The sequence below is a fragment of the Lygodium microphyllum genome, chromosome 28, assembly GCF_053477565.2.
Source record: "Lygodium microphyllum isolate KBCC chromosome 28, Lygodium_microphyllum_v1.1.10, whole genome shotgun sequence".
Taxonomy (NCBI): Eukaryota; Viridiplantae; Streptophyta; class Polypodiopsida; order Schizaeales; family Lygodiaceae; genus Lygodium; species Lygodium microphyllum.
In genome coordinates this window covers 107,257,556-107,276,743 of record NC_141162.1, presented here as the reverse complement: position 1 = coordinate 107,276,743, position 19,188 = coordinate 107,257,556, and the positions used below count along the sequence as shown (strand labels likewise).

Here is a 19,188-nt window from a genome sequence, read left to right as displayed (position 1 = left end):
CTGCGATCTCATCTTATTTGTTTTCTCTCGACATACATGCATGGCCAATTGCGTAATTGTTAACGGATATCCGTCTGGCCAACGTTCGGTTCCCTTCTTCCAAGGACAAGGCTTTCCTGGGTGAAAAGCAAAGATGATGCTAATTCTTGAAGGTGACGAATTATTTGATATTGTTTTGGGCGACCTGTCTTGCCCTGTTCAACCTATTGATGTGATGAATAACAATTCTGTGATTACTGATGGTCCATTATTTGAACAATGGAAAATTGATCATACTGATTGGATTCGTCATGACAAAGCGGCTCGTCATTATATATTGTCTGCACTTCCTGACTCACTTATGTTGGATGTCTTTCATCTGGAAACCTCTCATGCTATTTGGGAGTATCTTATCTCAACGTTTGACAAGAAATCGGTCACCGAAATTTTATATCTCCAAACTTGTTTGAAGAATCTTCAATATAAGGTTGGTACCTCTATGCACTCTCATATCGAGGCTTTTAAAGACATTATCAATCAACTTGGTGCTGTCGGCGCTCCTGTTGCTAAAAATTAGATTGTTACTCAACTTCTTCATACCATCAAAGATCCTTTATATGACAATATCATCACTATTTTGTCTAACAAGGATGATATCCACTTTGACAAAGCATGTATATCTCTTATTGAATATTCTCAACGTCATGAGCATCATTTGGAAAAATCTGATGCTGTTTTGGTCACTCGGGAACAAAGGGATTTTGATGCTGCTTTTGTTGCTCGCAAGCGTCCTGCTTCACGTTTTCAGCAGGGTGGACGCCCTAATCCAGGTAGTAAATCTTCTCGTCTTGCTTATCCTAACAAACATTATTCTTATTGTGATAAGAAAGGTCATGTGGCTTCTGATTGCTGGGCACGTCAATATGATGAGGAGCATGGAGTTACTACAAAGCAACCTCGCTCGTCCAAAAGTTTTCCTCCTTGTGATTATTGTGCACATACAGATCATCCATCTCGTCGTTGTTATAAATGCAGATATGATGAAGAACGTTCTCGAGCTTATATTGTTCAACAAACTACAACTGATGATGATCATACTCATCAGGAGCTCAATTTCGTCCATTATGATATCTCTCCAAAAAAGATACTTCATATTCATGATGGTTCTCTATTCATCGTTGATTCAGGTGCCACTGGAAACATGACATACCAATCGCAGTGGCTTCACAATTATCATTCTCTTCCTGTCAAGAAGTTTGTTTACCTTGCGGATGATACGACTTGTCAAGTCAAAGGAGTGGGTGATTTATATCTGGGGACTGTTTCATCCACTAGAATATTAAGAGGAGTTCTTCATGTTCCAGATTTGCAAAGAAATCTTCTTTCTGTTGCTCGTCTAGTTGATCTTGGTTTGTTTGTTGGCTTTGATCATAATCAATGTCGTATAGAGAAAGATGGGCATACTATAGCAGTGGCTCCTTGACATGGTAATCTATTTGAGCTATCATTGAATGATACAGTTGCAAATGTTGTTACTGCCCCTGGAGATGCAGATTGCAAATTATGGCATCAACGATTTGCACACTCCGACTTTGCCAAAATTCTTGATCTTCATCGTCATGGTCTTGTGCAAGGTATGGATCTTAAATCTCATCTACGTATGGGAATATGTGAGTACTGTGCACTTGGAAAACACCATCGTTCGCCTTTCCACACTTCTACTTCATCACATTCCTGTGCTCTCTTGGATTTGGTTCATACCGATATTTGCGGTCCTTTTCCTGCCTCAAAGTCTCAATATCGATATTTTATAACTTTCATTGATGATTTCTCACGGTACACACATGTCTATCTTCTTCGACATAAGTCTGAGGCTTTATCTATATTTAAACAATACAAGATAAGTGTGGAGCTTCAAACTGGATTCTCTATAAAGACGCTTCACAGTGACAACGGCGGTGAATATGTATCCAATCTATTTGATGACTTCTGTAAGGATCAAGGTATTCATCATGAGTTTACAGTTCCTTATTCTCCTCAGCAAAATGGTGTTGCTGAGCGCAAAAATCGCACGATTCTTAATGCTATACGTTGCATGCTTATACACTCTGGTTTGTCTCGAAAGTTTTGGACTGAAGCACTTCTAACAGCTGTTTTTATTCAAAATCATCTTCCAACTACTGCACCTGCTGGTAAAATTCCTATAACAATTTGGACAGGGAAGACACCTTCAGTCTCTCACTTTCGCACATTTTGCTGCATTGCTTATATTCATGTGCCCAAGGACACTCGACATAAGTTGGATCCTCCAGGTTTGAAGGTTATTTTTCTTGGTTATTCAGATCATTCCAAAGGTTACAAATTTTATGGTCCTTCTTCTCAAAAGGTTATCATTAGTCGTGATGCTATATTTGATGAGAAGACTATGGGTGGCACATGGTCGTCAGATGTTTCAGATGATACACAATCTTTGCTTAGTGTATTTCCTTACTTGCTTTGTGATTCTACTAATTCTGATGATCATAAACCTCCTTCACCTCCAAAGAAGATTGATGAAAATTTGGAGATCTATGTTGATCTTCCTATTGAGATAGAGCATGGATTTTATTCTATTGAATATGATGTCTTTGATGATGCTATATCTATCCAAGAGGATCCAATATCGTATATGGAAGCTATCAATTCGTCTCAAAGGGATCAATGGCAAGAAGCTATGCAAGCTGAGTACGATTCTTTAATCTCCAAAGGTACATGGATTCTTACTGAACTCCCCCCAAATCGTGTTCCTATCAAATGTAAATGGGTTTATAAAACCAAGACCAAAGATGATGGCTCGTTTGATAAGTTCAAAGAATGACTTGTTGCAAAAGGTTACTCACAGATTGTAGGAGTAGATTATCAAGAAACATTTTCTCCCGTCGTGCGCTCCACGGCTGTTCGTATGATTTTGGCTTTTGCAACACTATTTGATCTAGAAATTCACCAAATGGATGTTAAAACGGCTTTTCTCAATGGAGACCTTGAAGAAGAAATCTATATGGAGCAACCTGAAGGTTTTATGATTGCAGGAAAGGAGCATCTTGTATGTCAGCTTCATCGTGCATTATATGGATTGAAGCAAGCCTCTCGTGCTTGGTATATTAAGATTGATCAGTTCCTCACATCTAAAGGTTTTGTTGCATGTTTTGCTAACCCAAATCTTTACATCAAAAGGGAGGACAAATATTTTATTATTCTTGCTCTATATGTTGATGATACTATTCTTGTGTCAAATAATATTGCTTTCTTGGATGCTATGAAGAAGCTTTTATCAACTGCATTTGAAATGGTGGACCTTGGTGAGATACATTCTTGTTTGGGTATTCAAGTTCAACGACACCGACAACAAGGCATTCTTCTTCTTCGCCAGACAAAGTTTATTAATGATATTGTTAAGAAGTTTGGGTTGACAAATGTGCACTCTGCTAACACTCCCATTCTTTCAAGCTCTACCAAGGGTACATCTACAACACATAATGAAGAATCAGCCATTCATCAACCTTTTGCTAATCTTGTTGGTTGTCTTCAATTTATTGGTTTAAACACAAGACCAGATATTTTATTTGCAACTAACTTTTTGGGACAGTATCTTTCTTCCCCTTCCACTATTCATTGGAGTGCTGCAAAACATATTCTTAAGTACCTCAAGGGTACTAAGGAATTTGGTTTTATTTATCGTCGTCGAGAGGATTCTTCTTTATCTTCTTCAACTTCTCTTGACCTTATTGGATATACATACGCTGATTGGGCAAGTTCACACTTATCCATGCGATCTACAAGTGGGAATTGTTTCTTTGTAAATGGATGTTTGGTTTCTTGGTCCAGCAAGAAACAACGATGTGTTGCGGTTTCTACAACTGAAGCCGAATATGTTGCTGCATCATTAGCAGCTCGCGAGCTAGTTTGGCTTCGACAACTACTTACAGATTTGGGACATCCTTCATCATCTAGTACACCTCTTCGATGCGATAACCAAAGTGCTATTAGTCTTACCAAAGACTATATACAACATAGTAAATCAAAGCATATTGCTATTCATTATCATTATGTTCGACATGAAGTCAAGAAAGGTTCCATTATGGTGGAGCATTGTCCCAGTGATCAAATGGTTGCAGACATCTTCACAAAAGCTCTTAGTGAAGCTCGCTTTAGCTCATTAAGACATGAACTTGGTATTGTTCCAAGTTCTTGTCTCATTGATTGAGGCATGTATCATTGTATTCAAGAAAACTTTATAGTAAATCATTTTTGTATCGTAGGTATGTGTAGGGGCTCAGGTTTTTCCCTTGTTCTCCCCAAGGGTTTTTTCACTCGCAGCCAGAGACCTTTGTTTGAGTGGGGATGTTACAACTATATATATCATCTCTCACTTGACTTGGGTCTCACCTATATATACTAACTCTACATCAATATGAATCATTCTTTGGGAGCATGTCTTGTATATCTCTCGCGTACTCTCTCTCTCTCTCAACAGGGACAACCTTACTCACTCAACGTTGGTCATGTCTCTAGAAAGCAATTATTATGCATCCAGGAGGTATTATCTGATACATTTTAAATTTCATGCTTCATGCAAATGGTGAATGTCCACGTGCTCAAACAATTAAGAAAAATCAGCATTGTGCACATGTGGAAAACATTTCTTTCAATGGATTTGACTATCACTCGTATGCAACGTTGCATGAACCTAGCACCGAGAAACCCTCGTGCTACTAGGTCCTTAATCTTTAATTATCAACCAACCTAAATGGTATGTATAAAAACCAGCAAGTTTTTCATCATTTCATTCAACATTTAAACACTTTTCATACACTCTACCCCCTCACCCGTTTAGGTTGTGCATGGTGCATAGGTTTAGGGTTCATTTTCCACATTTTTATTGTATAAAAAGCCATAAAAACTCACTAAAACATAAAGGTAGGGTTGAACTGAGGCTAAACCTCATACTTCAAACCCCCCATACATCCACAAACATGAATCTTATTTTTCCTTAATTATTGGGACTCAAAATCCATTTTTTCTCTTTTTTTTTCATTTTCTCTATTTTTCTTATATTTTTTGTAATATTAAATGATTGAAAATACAAAATGAGTTGTGGGTTATGGCCCTTAGGTTCATTTGCAACAAAAAGACCAGTTTAGTTGGTGTGTCTTATTATATTTTCCATTTATATCTCAAAAACACTCAATTTCCCCATATTTCGCGTGTTTTACGGATTTTACACTATTAATTTCATCCACAACACTTATGATTTTTTTATTTTCTGATCATAAACAGTTGGAAGACATTGCAAACAACATTATAATGCATAATCATCTCATGGAAACAAGTATTAATGAAGCAAATTGCATAAAAACACCATTTTCCTTTGTAAAAATGAGATTACCATTCTTTGCGGATTGCGGGTTCTTTTTTGCCATATCACAGGACTGATTTCCAGCCACCATTAATGCTCATGAAAATCCACAATCAGCAATCTTCAATCTTCTTACACCACGGAGCAATCCGGTCTTCATTGGACAAGCATCCATCATCCACTCTTCTTCTTCCTCTTCACCACATGAATCTGCCTTTCGGGGAGAGAGAGAGAGAGGAGAGAGAAAGACTGAAATAAGAATTCTTCACAGAGACCGCCATTGGAGGAGTGAAGCACGGCGATAGAGTCCACACGCAGAGGGGATTCAAGCCCCATGATCAATTGGGGGGGTTGTTTGCAGCAGCCATAATGCCTCCTCCATCCAAGAAGCGCAAAAATCGGGCGTCATCTTTCTCCACGTTTTCTCCACGTTTTTTCACTCATATGCATGAAAAGTTTCATGCTACATTTAAATTTTGGACTCCCAAGGGTCACTTGCCCATTTTGGCCAAATTTTGTCCACCTCTTTGCATCTTGACCAGTTTCTTGGCCATTTCCCCGTCCGAACTCCGAATTGAGATCTGAAAAATCCTAGGTATCCGGCTCGGCATCCCGCATTGGCAAGTAACTCTTGTCAACCCCACGACAGACTGAAAAATTATGAAAAATCAACAAGTGTCGCTCGAGCGTCTTTAAAGCACTTTGGCGCTTAAAATCATCCTAGATCGAGCCACCACCTTCGACGTTGAATATTTTTCCCTTGATATTTATAATTTTTAGCTATAATCAACAAGTGTCGCTCGGGTGCCTATAAAGCACTTTGGCGCTTAAAATCGTTCTAGATCGAGCCGCCGCCTTCGACGTTGAATATTTTTCCCTTGATATTCATAATTTTTAGCTATTTTTAAGCACTTCTCGGCACCAAAATTCCGCTCTTATTGGCAACTACGGGATAGGGTTACTCAGTCCGTCGAATCCCACGATAGATCTGGATATAAACAACCAAAGGAAGCATCAAGCTGATACAAAATAGACATAAACTTAAATCACAGCACAATGCTCACCCTACCCCCTGACAAAACCAAGGCATGACATCCACAAGGAGTAGGCCTAGCATCATCTGATAAAAGAGCCGAAGCTAGTCACTAACCAATTGCTCCAACACGGCCAAACGAAAAAGGACTGTCAAAGAGTTTGCCCTAAGTGGTGGTTTGAACTACCTACCTAACTAAGGACAACACAACCAGGAGCTCCTACTAGGCAAGGACTTCTATAGCCTGATCAAGAAGTATTTTTCTTTCAGCACATTTCTTCTTTTAGGGTTTTATTTTATTGTCATACTCGGGCATGTAAAAAGGAGGGAGCTGAGCGTAGTGACCCAAGGAGAACAGGGCATCGGCCTCAGGTCCTGTCTCGGTACCCAAGAACCTACCAAGCCCTCGCAAGGTGACACTTAATCATTTTCTAACGCTCACTTTTATTTTCACTCCAACCTTCCTTATTTTCTTCTTTCCAGCAAGAAGCCACCCCTAGGAAGACAAGGTATCGGCCCCGGGTCTGACTCGTCCCCAGGAACCTACCAGGCCTTCGCAAGGCGATGTCCACTGCATACACATTTTCATTTCTTTCTTTTGTCATTCTAGGGGTTAGAACCCCTTTTTACATACCTTCGTATATTTATATTGTCTTTTGGGATATTCAGGGGTTCTTTTTCTTTATCTCCATTTTTCCTTTTTCGGTAGGCTTCTCTAATGGCCTCACAACTAACAAGAGCGCCTAGAGCGACTGCCTAGCAGGCTAGCAGAACAGGGTCACTAGGACTTCTGTCTAAAACAGGTCTTTCAATGCTTAACAATGTCTTTACAGGAGGCAACGACTACTCAGACCTCTCTCAAACATACTAAACTGAAACCTCGGGACTTCATGCCTTGGACGTCCATCCCCAACAAGAAACGAAAAACCCCTTTAAGAAGTACACAAACACATATAGCATAAAAACCACAGTACTCATAAAGGAAAGATATCACTTGGATAGGGCTACGAGAAGCTTCCTGTCAAGATTGTGGGAGAGAAGGAAGGAGTCTCACTTGTAGCTTTCTTGCTTGCACAATGGGGGAATACACACAAGGGTGGAGGCTGAAAACAGTTTTTTTCTTCTTAGTTGTGTAAGCCAAAAGAACTCAAGTACAAAAGAAATAGAAGAACCCTAGATATGGGTCTCAAACCAAACTCAACTAACTAAGGTGGCATACTAACTGAGCCACGAACTAGAGTAGATAAGGATAGCTATCATGTAGCTATTATTCAGGGGCGGTGTACCAACCGCATCTGCAACTGACAAGTCGGTGACATAAATACACAACGGTCACCCTGGCGTATCACGAGTGGAGCTCGATATCTCAACACTCCCCCTCGAGCTCAATCCCAATTCCTGCACACCAAGCAGGTCTCTGAACTTGCGCAGCTTCTCTGCGCCCAATGCCTTCGTGAATATGTCAGCTACCTGATCCTCTGTGCTGACATAAACTAGATCAATAAGACCTAGTAAAACCCTCTCTCGCACATAGTGATAATGCACCTCAATGTGCTTTGTTCTAGCATGATAGACTGGGTTATTTGCCAAGTGTATACTACTCATGTTGTCACAATAAATGACAACTGGCCCATCTGTAGACTGATGCATATCATAAAGTAGCTTATGCAACCAAGCTACCTCACATGCAACCATTGCTGCACCCCTGTACTCAGCCTCTGTGCTCGACAAGGCAACTGTAGGCTGTTTCTTGCTGCTCCAAGTGACTGCAGCACTCCCAAAAGAGAACACATATCCACTGGTAGATCGTCTATCAGAAATACTACCAGCCCAATCAACATCAGTGTATCCATACAACTGTATCTGAACCCCAGTCTCATAAAATAGTCCATACTGCAATGTGGACTTCACATACCTGAGTATGCGTCTAGCCGCATCCAAATGTGGTTTCCTTGGAGCCTGCATAAACTGACTTACCAATCCAACAGCATAGCTCAAATCTGGCCTGGTAATAGTCATATAAATCAAACTTCCTACTCTGCGTCTGTACATAGTAGGGTCTTCTAGAAGCTCACCTGCATCTGTGCTCAGCTTCACATTCTGCTCCAAAGGAACTGAAATAGGCTTACAGCCTGTCATCCCATATTTGGACAGCATGTCCAATCCATAGTGCCTCTGCAAGAGCTGTATCCCACTTGGTGATCTAATCACTTCAATGCCCAAGAAATAACGCAGCTCTCCCAAATCCTTCATCTCAAACTTCTGCTTCAATAGCATTTTCACATGAAGGATATCTTCATCACTGTCACCTATCATAATCAAATCATCAACATAAATGACAAGTAGCATAATACCTTTCTCTGTTTTTCTCACATAAAGTGAGAAATCTGCCTTGGAAATCTGAAAGCCAATAGTGACAAGATACTGTCCTATCTTGTCAGACCATGCTCTAGGTGCTTGCTTCAAGCCATACAAGGCTTTCTTCAACCTGCAAACAAACTCAGGATGAACAGCATGCACATAACCTGGTGGCTGCTCCATATAGACCTCTTCTTGCAAATCACCATGCAAGAAGGCATTCTTTACATCCATCTGATGTAAAGACCATCCCTTTGATGCAGCCATAGCAATGACTGCTCTTACAGTTGCCATCCTTGCAACTGGACTGAATGTTTCTTCATAGTCAATGCCATATGTTTGTGCATGCCCCTTGACTACTAATCTTGCCTTGTATTTGTTCACAGAACCATAAATTGCATTCTTACCTTTAGGCAAAGGTACTAACTCCCATGTAGCATTTTCTTCCAAGGCATCCATTTCTTCATCCATGGCTTTCTCCCATTTTTCTTTTCCCATGGCTTGCTCAAAAGATGTGGGTTCTGGTTCCTATATCACTTTGACCATATATGCATAGTGAATGGCTGTAAATCCATCATATTTCAGCCTATCCACAGGATACCTAGCTCTCGTAGACCTGCGCAAAGTAGGTTCACTCCCAGGTGCTCTCAAAACATCCCTGGTCTTCCTTACTCCAGGTGTAACAATAGAAGGAATACCCAACTCATCATCAATGCTCTGTTCTGAGCCACTGGATTCACCATCCACATAAGAGTGACCTGCATTCACATCAAACATGGGCTCATCAACCTTCTCTTTTCCTTTTCATGATACCTGCATACCACTATCTGCATTGCTTTGAGAAGATTCTCCTGATCTCAATCTGCCTGTCCATGGCGAAGAATGTGAACCACTGCTAGAGGACGCTCCAGGTCCACTAATATTTTGTGACTGCTGCTGTGAATTCTGTGCAGCATTACCATTTTGTGCATCTACATCATCAATCACATTTAGTGGTTTATACCAGCTACTCATCTCATCAAAAACAACATCTCTGCTCACTGTAAACTTACGAATAGAAGGGTTATAGCATCTATATCCTTTTTGCTGCAGAGAGTAACCAATAAAGATGCACTTCTCAGCTTTTGGATCCAACTTGGATCTCAACTCATCTGGCACATGTACATAGGCAATGCAACCAAAAATTTTCAAATGAGAAATATCTGGTTTCCTACCAGTATACCTCTCCTCTGGAGTCATCCCATGTATTGCTGCAGTGGGAGTCCTGTTCATTATATAGACTGCTGTAGCAACTGCTTCAGCCCAATAAAAATCTGGCAAGTCTTTTTCATTGAGCATGGCACGAGATACCTCTCCAATATGCATGTTTTTCCTTTCTGCAATTCCATTTTGTTGTGGGGTATAACTGCATGAATATTGCTGCTTTATGCCATGCTCCTGCAAGAACTTTGTAAACTCATTTGAGAGGTACTCTCCCCCTCCATCTAACCTTAGGCATTTTATTTGCAGACCTGTTTCTTTTTCAGCCATAGCTTTAAGGGTTTTGAAATGCCCAAAAACTTCACTTTTCTTTTTCATAAAATACACCCAAACTTTTCTGCTATAGTCATCAATAAAAGTGACAAAATAATGACAGCCTCCAAGAGATGCAACTTTAGTAGTCCACACATCAGAGTGGATTAATTCCAATGGCTTCTCACTCTCTTGAACATGTCTAGGAAATGGTTTCCTTGCCTGTTTTCCAAACTGACAGGCTTCACATACCTTATGCATTTCTGCAACCTTGAATTTTGGCAATCCTGCAACAATATTTTGGGCCTGCATTGATTTAAGTCGCTGTACATTAACATGACCAATGCGCTTATGCCAGATATCAATATCTGCAACTACACCGGTCCCATGTGCAAACATTGCTGCACTCAATTCAGACATGTCTGCATCCAACGTAAACATTCTGCCCTTCTTCTTTCCTGTTGCTATCAAGCGACCTTTATTTTTCATATCCTCAACAAAGCATCCATGAGGATTAAATCTGACCTGCAAGCCCTGCTCAACCATTTGACTGACAGAAACCAGATTCTTGGTGATATTCGGGACATGAAATACATCGGACAGGTATTTCTTTTTCCCATCCTGCATAGACAATGGAATTTTTCCAATCTGCACAATAGGATGTGCAGTATCATCACCAGTCTCCACAAATCCTAATTTTTCCATTTTCCTTGCATCCTCCATCCATTCTGCATGACCTGTCATGTGGTTTGATGCACCTGAGTCAACATACCATACATCATTGCTTTCTTCTGCACTTGTCACATAATTGTTCATGTGCTGCACCATGAACAAATGCTCATTTATGTCATCACCCTGTCTGCTAGAAGATGCATAATTCCCTTGTTGCAGTTTTCCATTCATGATGTCATTCTGCTTTTTATAGCAGTCTTTAGCCATATGACCCATTTTACCACAGTAGTAGCATTCAACATTAATGTTTGCATTTTGACCTCTTTGCCATCCACCACGACCTCTTTGGCTCCCCCTGCCTCTAGAGTTACCACGTCCTCCCCCATAGGACTGGTTTTCTTGAGTTTGCTGCATATTCTGATTTCTACCACGGCCTCCAAATCGGCCTCCTCTACCTCTGCCTCTACCTCTTCCAGCATTTGAGTAGAAGACAGCTTCTTTTGAAGTTCCTCCTGAAGAAGATGCACCACCATTTCTCTGTTCCTCAGAAATTAGAAGAGCAATCAACTCCTCAAAATCAGGAAATCTTTCACGAACTGAAATGGATGTCCGAAACTGTGCATAATCCTTTCCTAGACCATTCAAGGTCACAGAAACTAAATCATCATCTTCCACTGGTGACCCAATGGAAGCAAGTGCATCTGCAATCTTCTTCACCTTCATGTGGTAGTCGTTGATGCTCATATTTTCTCTTTGCACATTGTGCAACTCTTGCTTGAGCTGCATTTTCCTGGCTTGCGTATTTGTGCTATACATTTTTGACAAAGTATCCCATGCCTCCTTTGGCGTACTTGCATCCTGAATATGCACAATCATAGAGTCTGAAATGCTGATAGACAGCCAATACATAACTTTCCTGGCTCTCTCATGCCATGCTTTAAATGCCTGTATTTGCTGTTGATTGGGAACATCAGGAAGAACTGGTTCTTCTTCATTTCCTGCAACAAATTCCCAATATCCTTTTCCCATAAGAAAATTCGTCATTCTAAACTTCCATGCTTGGAAGTTGTTCTTGTCAAGCTTTTCAGTGACAATCTGTGAAAGAGAATCAGATGCCATTACAGAAGACTGCAAAAAAAATTCTGTCACTGCAAAAACCACAGCTTCACCCTCACAAGGGAAAATTTGCAAAACTGGCGAAAGTGGTATTTGACCACACAGTCACTTCCTAGTGACGATTTTGCATCAACAGGCAACAGGGATGATTCTGTAACTCCCAATGTCTCTGCGCACAAACATACAATGCAATTTTTACAGTAACTATTCACTGACCTGTAGAACAGTGGCTGCACAGCATAAAACTGGGCCTTTTCCTGAGTGCGTGCAGAAAACTTCCGCCTCCAAAACAGGCCCCGAAGGGCGTCTCAACCTGAGACAATGCACTCCTGCACTTTCCGACTGTGCTACCTGCAGAGATCTGCTCCCAAAACAGAAAATGAAAGCAACACTGCTCCTCTTACCAGAACACCGCGAGCTTGGCTTGCTTTCTTGAGCTCCTTACCACGAACAAGGCTCTGATACCATGTCAAGATTGTGGGAGAGAAGGAAGGAGTCTCACTTGTAGCTTTCTTGCTTGCACAATGGGGGAATACACACAAGGGTGGAGGCTGAAAACAGTTTTTTTCTTCTTAGTTGTGTAAGCCAAAAGAACTCAAGTACAAAAGAAATAGAAGAACCCTAGATATGGGTCTCAAACCAAACTCAACTAACTAAGGTGGCATACTAACTGAGCCACGAACTAGAGTAGATAAGGATAGCTATCATGTAGCTATTATTCAGGGGCGGTGTACCAACCGCATCTGCAACTGACAAGTCGGTGACATAAATACACAACGGTCACCCTGGCGTATCACGAGTGGAGCTCGATATCTCAACACTTCCGTGCAACAAAAAGGCTCCTTCCAAGCTTGTCTTTAAACCTGTCTAGCACAGAACTCAAACAAGAAACCATTAACTGTACCTGCACTAAACAGACAACTGGCCCTCTTGGCCTAATAAAATAAAACTCTTCACTACAAAATTGAATCGGCCCTCTTGGCCTAACAAAATAAAGCATTCAAAACCTGGCAACACTGGCCCTCTTCGCCTAACGAGATCAAACAAAATAACATCTACACATCCCTCCCTAGAAGAATCCAGATATACAATCATAAGCTCCTTTCCAAGGAGGAAAAACATGCTCGTAGCCCTAAACTAAATGCATGAGGTTATGACCCATCCCTCCTGCATAGATAGCAAGAGGCGTACGCATAATATGTTGTCTAATAAACCTATGGGTCCCAGATAATAATGGTAGATTGGTCTCGGCTACTCTTTGTTTCACCCATATCAACCATCGTCTGCCATATATTTCATGTTCTGATAACATACCCCACAAGCGACCGGGTCCTATTTCATCATTGATCACAATATCCAAACTAGGACCACAATTAAAGAAGAGGTCTTCCTCATAAGCAAGATTTGCTAATGAATCTGCAAACTGATTCCAGTAATGTGGAATCAGCTGAAAAGATACTCTCTCAAACTCCTCTAGTAGGGTCATAGCAGTCTGATGATACATACAAAGGATGGGATTCCGCACTGTGTATGTCCCATCTAGCTGATTCAGGATCAACTGGGAATCCCCTTTTACTAACAATCGACGAAAACCACCTTGCTTGGCAATATGCAGTCCCATAATCAAGGCTTTATACTCCACCATATTGTTAGTGAATCCTACCCCAAGAGAAGCAGCTAACTTCATCGCAACTCTGCATCAGGGATCGCGGATTACTACTCCAACACTTCCTTTTCTATTAGGGCCCCTGGACGCTCCGTCAAAGTATAATGTATACATCCACAATGGGTTTACATAGCCGGCCATCACAAACTCCTCTATTCGTAGTTATGATAGTCAAAGTTTAGCATGTTGAGAGGATGAACTGATGACTCTATCCCACCTTCTTCATTGAACTCAACAGGGATACTCGTCAATAGTCGTAAGCAGTGATGGCAGAAGACTTTAATCTCCCACACAAAGGTTACGTCTTCTTACTCAATCACTTTATATCCTTTGCTCCACCAGATGAGTTTTCCCTGATGGTATCTTTGCTCCAGATATGGGTTCTCCAAATAAGGGATTAATCGACCCATCAATCGACTTTAAGCTCCTCCGCAGGTCTCAGATCATTCGTAGCATGGACCTGCAATGCATTTCCTTGTATTAGCATACTTAGAAGTAATAAGGTTTAATCTTATTAAGATTAACCTTATTCTTAAACTCTACTCCCTGTAAATCAACTAATAGGGCTGTAGACCTATTCTTCCCTAACCTAACAATCTTGTAGGGCCCATCCCATTTAGGTTCCAACTTTCCTGGAAAAAGCTCCCTACGTGCATCATAATATAAAACCAGTTGTCCTTTCTTAAAGGTATACTTCTTCGCTTTTAGATCATGCAACTGCTTCATGTGACGTTTAGCCACCTCTTGATGTAACAGGCTTTGCAACTTAATTTCATCTACGTGTGCTAAGGTCGTAAATCACTCTAATAGGGTGTCCTTATTACCCAAAGAATGGTTTATTGCGAATCTAATGGTCGGAAACTCAATTTCTAAGGGTAAAACGCACTCTTCACCATAAACTAGTTTGAACAGCGTGTGGCCAGTGGCTCGCTTGAACGTGGTATTATATGCCCATACTGCCACATACAGCTTCTTATCCCAGTTGCATTTCTTTTTAGATACAACTTTCGATAGGATACCCACAAGCTGCTTGTTGGTACTTTCAACCTGCCCATTCGCCTGCAGATTATAAGGAGTCATTTTGTTGTGCTTGATTTACCAAGCCTCTGTCAAGCTTTTGATCACCTTATTCAGGAAATGGGCTCCATGGTCCAACACTAATTCTTTCGGCGGACCAAAACGGCATATTATCTGCTCTAAAAGGAAACTAGCAGTTTCTTTAGCATCATCTTTCCTTATTGCACGTGCTTCTAACCACTTTGTGAAGTAGCCAGTTGCTACAATAATATACCTCTTTTGCACAGTTGACGACGGAGTAATAGGACCCACAAAGTCTATTCCCCACTTCTCAAATGGAAGTATCGCCATAATAGGGGTAAGTGATCTTTTCCTATTCTCTCGACTATCATGTCATTGATAAATATTGCATCTCTTAACATACGCAAACGCATCCTGGAAGACGGCAGGCCACCAGTAACCTACTCTTAAATCCTTTTGTACTGTAAGCCATCCAGCAAAATGATCTCCGCAAGCGGAATCATGGCACTCTTCCAAAATGAATGGCACCTCGTCAGGCATCACACATCAGCGATAGATGTCATCGACCCCTTGCCGATATAATGTATCTGCGATTAAGGAAAACTTTAATGCCTGCTGCTTAATTTTCCTTCTCTCAGCTTTAGATAGTTCGGATCCAATCTGTCCTATCGATAAATAATGCATTATTGCAGCATACCAGGAGGGAATAGATGCTGTATCTATCTTAAATAATGACTCCATGTCACTACCTTCAGCCACACAGATTCTTTCGGCTTCCCAAAATCCATAAGACATTCCACAATACCCTGTAACCTTAGTGGCTTACTCCTGATCTCATAATCGAACTCCTGCAAAGTGATTAACCACTTCGCTAGACGATTAGGTGGCTGCAGCTTATTCATCAATAATCAAAGCCCCTCCCCCTTCATATAAAGCACAACTTTCTCATAAAGAATATAATGCATGAATTTCTTGGTCCCAAAGACCATCGCCAGATACAACTTCTCCATGTAGGTATAATTGATCTCTGAAATGCCCAATTTCCGACTAGCAAAGGCTATCGGATGATACTAATTCTCTTCCCAAATTTGGGATAAACAGCAGACGGCTGATACTATGCATGATGGCTGCTGAAAATATATAGAACACCTCACCTCTTTTAGGTGCTTTTAAAATGGGAGCTTTTACTAGCTCCTGCTTCACATCCTCGAATGCTACCTTATAAGGGTCACCCCATATAAACAAACAGCTAAAGGACAATAGATTTGTAAATGGCAACATTCTTTCTGCCAAGGCATTTATGAATCTAGGGTAATAACCAACCGAAGACAGAAAGCTATGAACTTCTTTCGGAGTGCATGGTGGACCCATGGCAACTATGACTTTGACCTTCTCGGGATGTGTCGCAATTCCTACCAAACTAACCACATGGCCTAGCAAGAGCCCATAAGGTACACCAAAAACACACTTCCGTGGGTTTAGAGCGATACAAAATTGTCTGCAGCACTCAAAGCATTTTCTTAAAATGATCAACTGCCTTTCTCTCATGGTGGCGGCCCCTAAGTCATCAATAAACACCTTCAACTCTTCAGGGGATATGTCACGGAATGTCTTATTTGCTGTTCGTTGCCACGAACCAGGCGCATTGCATAAACCAAAGGCCATCACATGGTACGCAAAAGTATCAAAGACAGTAATAAAATTTGTTTTCAACTTGTCCTCTTCTGCAATTGCCATCTGGTTGTATGCTGCAAAGCAATCCATAAATGAATATATCTCCCTACCCGCTAATGGATCCAAAATCTGGTCAATGAATGGCAACGAGTAGTAATCCTTAACTGTCTGCTTATTCAGCTCTCTAAAATCCACATATAATCAGATTTGATTATTTTTCTTCTTCCCGATAACAACTGGTGAACACCATTCTGTGTGTTGAACAGGGAAGATTAAACCAGCTTTCCGAAGCTTTTGTAACTCCTTAAACATCCCCTCCCTCAGTTCCAAACGCATACACCTCACTTTCTGACGCATAGGACGACTGCCTTCTTTCACAGGAATAGTATGAACAGCCAGGCTGGGAGGAATGCCTCTCAGCTCATCATAACTCCAGGCAAAGATATCGCAGAACTCTTGAATCAAGGACACATAGTCCTCCCTTTCTGCTGAGCTGAGCATAGAACCTAATTTAATTAGCCGCGAATAATTTGGCATGCCAAGGTCTAGCTCGATAACATCTACATCTCTTATATGATCTTGGGCCTCTATCGGCTCGTTCAAAGTGATCTGATAGATGTCTTCCGTGGTGGATCCCTCTTTGGACTCATCACTCGATGATGTCTCACTGGCAAATAAATCCTCTAATGTCTCCAATTCTGTAGAAGATAGAGGAGCTCTCTCACTCTGCAGGGACTCAGGATAGGCATCAATCACCACGTACTGAGCACCTCTGCTGAATATCAGCCGACCGGCGGGTATATCCACTTCGTAGTCCGCTTGCAAGATCCAAGGTCATCCAGTAATGCTTGGTAACTTGGACGCCCTGCAAAACGAATCACCCTAAAATCCAACAGGCATTCTACATTTGCAACAGTGACATGGACCTTAGTAATGCAGCCTTCCGGCTGTCTCAAACTATCATCCGCCATTCTAAGAATTGTGGCGGTATCTTTCTGGATCGCAAGACCCAACCTTTCCATCAGTTCAGAACTCATAATGTTAACAGATGATCCCGTGTCGACAATGGCATAATCTACTAATATCCCATCGACATAGGCTGCAAGCCTTGGGCAATGCTTCTCAGCATGCTTGAACCAGTCATCACCAACTCGCGCAATACCCAAAGGTTCTACGACATACCCGGTACACTGGATCTTTCTAAATTCCTTGCGTACTCGTGGGGAAAGCTTAATAAGCTGTAAAAGATTAACATCCGACTTGACTTGCAAAGAGAGCTCGCCAAATCAAATTCATGATAGTTCGATAGAGCTTGCTTTTCACGCCAAACCATCCGCTCTTTAGGTCGCTGAACCGACTTTATTGTCTCTTTTTTAACTTTCACCTTCTTCCTCGGTGGCTCCTTATCCTTCTTAGCATCGGCTTTACTCTCCACGGGCTTTAGAGGTTCCCCTTCCATGGCAGGATCCAGAACTTGTGTTCCTTTGTCACCTTGTTTAGGGTTTCCGTCGACAGGCTTATCCTTGTCGGCCTCTCTACCCTTTTGACCTCTTGTAAGGACAGCTCGCAGATTAGAGGTTTCAGCATCATTAACATGCACAGCCTCAATCAAACTAACCCCACTACCACTAGGCAGCTCCTCCACTGTAGTCTTTGGTCGTTGGAGTATTTATTTAGGCCCGTCTTCTCGCTGGGAATCATTTCCTTGCGCACGATGATTAACAGGCCTTGGTTGCCGACTACCTCGCCCGAGGGAACTAATCTTACTCCAGCAAGTTGCTGCTAAATGGCCGGATTTCCCACAAATGTCACACTTGACATTTGGGCGATTTCATGGATAATGTTGCCCACCACACCATTTACAGCTAAACCTCGAAGGTGCACCCTCATCTGGGTATCTACTTCCTATCAATTTTTGTTGTTTTTTAAGAAAGTTGACATCAACGGCTATTTGTCGATATTGCTCCGTAATCATGTCGGTATAATGCTTTATCATGTCCTTAACCTCGCCAAGAACATTGGAAGTGCTCGACTCGTAGCCTTGATCATTACCTTGTCGTTCCATCGGCCTAACAATTTGATTAGGCACTGGTTGTTGAACCACAGTCGTGGTATTAGGATTAACTGCCTGGCCTTCACCATTTGGAGCCATTTGACTGCCCCCAGGCATCGACATGCTAGGGGGAGCTGGTAATAAAGGCACATTCTGCATCATGTTCCCTCTCCCATTAGGATTAGCCATCGCTATCCCTTGGCTACTACTGCCATTGGCCGTTGCCATATTATTTTCCAATGCTAGACCCATATTCGAATTGCCTCGAGGCATAGGCTGCTTGTAGTCCGGATTCCACTTCTTGTGCTTGTGTAATGGCAGTATCTATATCCCCCAAAGGGACACTACTCAACTGCAACTGAATATTAAAGTCCAAACCATGTAGGAAATATTGCAATTGGGCAGCTGCGGGGATAGGAATAGAGGTGTCCAACTTACGGAAAACATCTTTTATTTTCTTTGCGTAAGCACGAATATCCTCGTGTGGCTCTTGGCGGGTCACGTTGAGTACACGCAACCAATATTGTCCACCCCTTTCAGGGGCAAACTCCCTTCGAAAAGCTCCATAAAATGCATCAATATTCAATATGGTTCCGGCTTCTAAACCATGATACCATATGGCAGCTCTTCCTTTGAGAATCATGTTGAAGAACATCATTAAATGTCCTTCTTCTTGGATGCGACAGTTGAAC

The 19,188-nt window shown here is 41.5% G+C and overlaps 1 pseudogene; it reads left to right on the top strand.

Moving 5' to 3' along the window:
- Positions 1 to 214: 214 nt before the first annotated feature.
- On the top strand, positions 215 to 16,795 carry LOC148011841 (uncharacterized; annotated as a pseudogene).
- Positions 16,796 to 19,188: the final 2,393 nt, after the last annotated feature.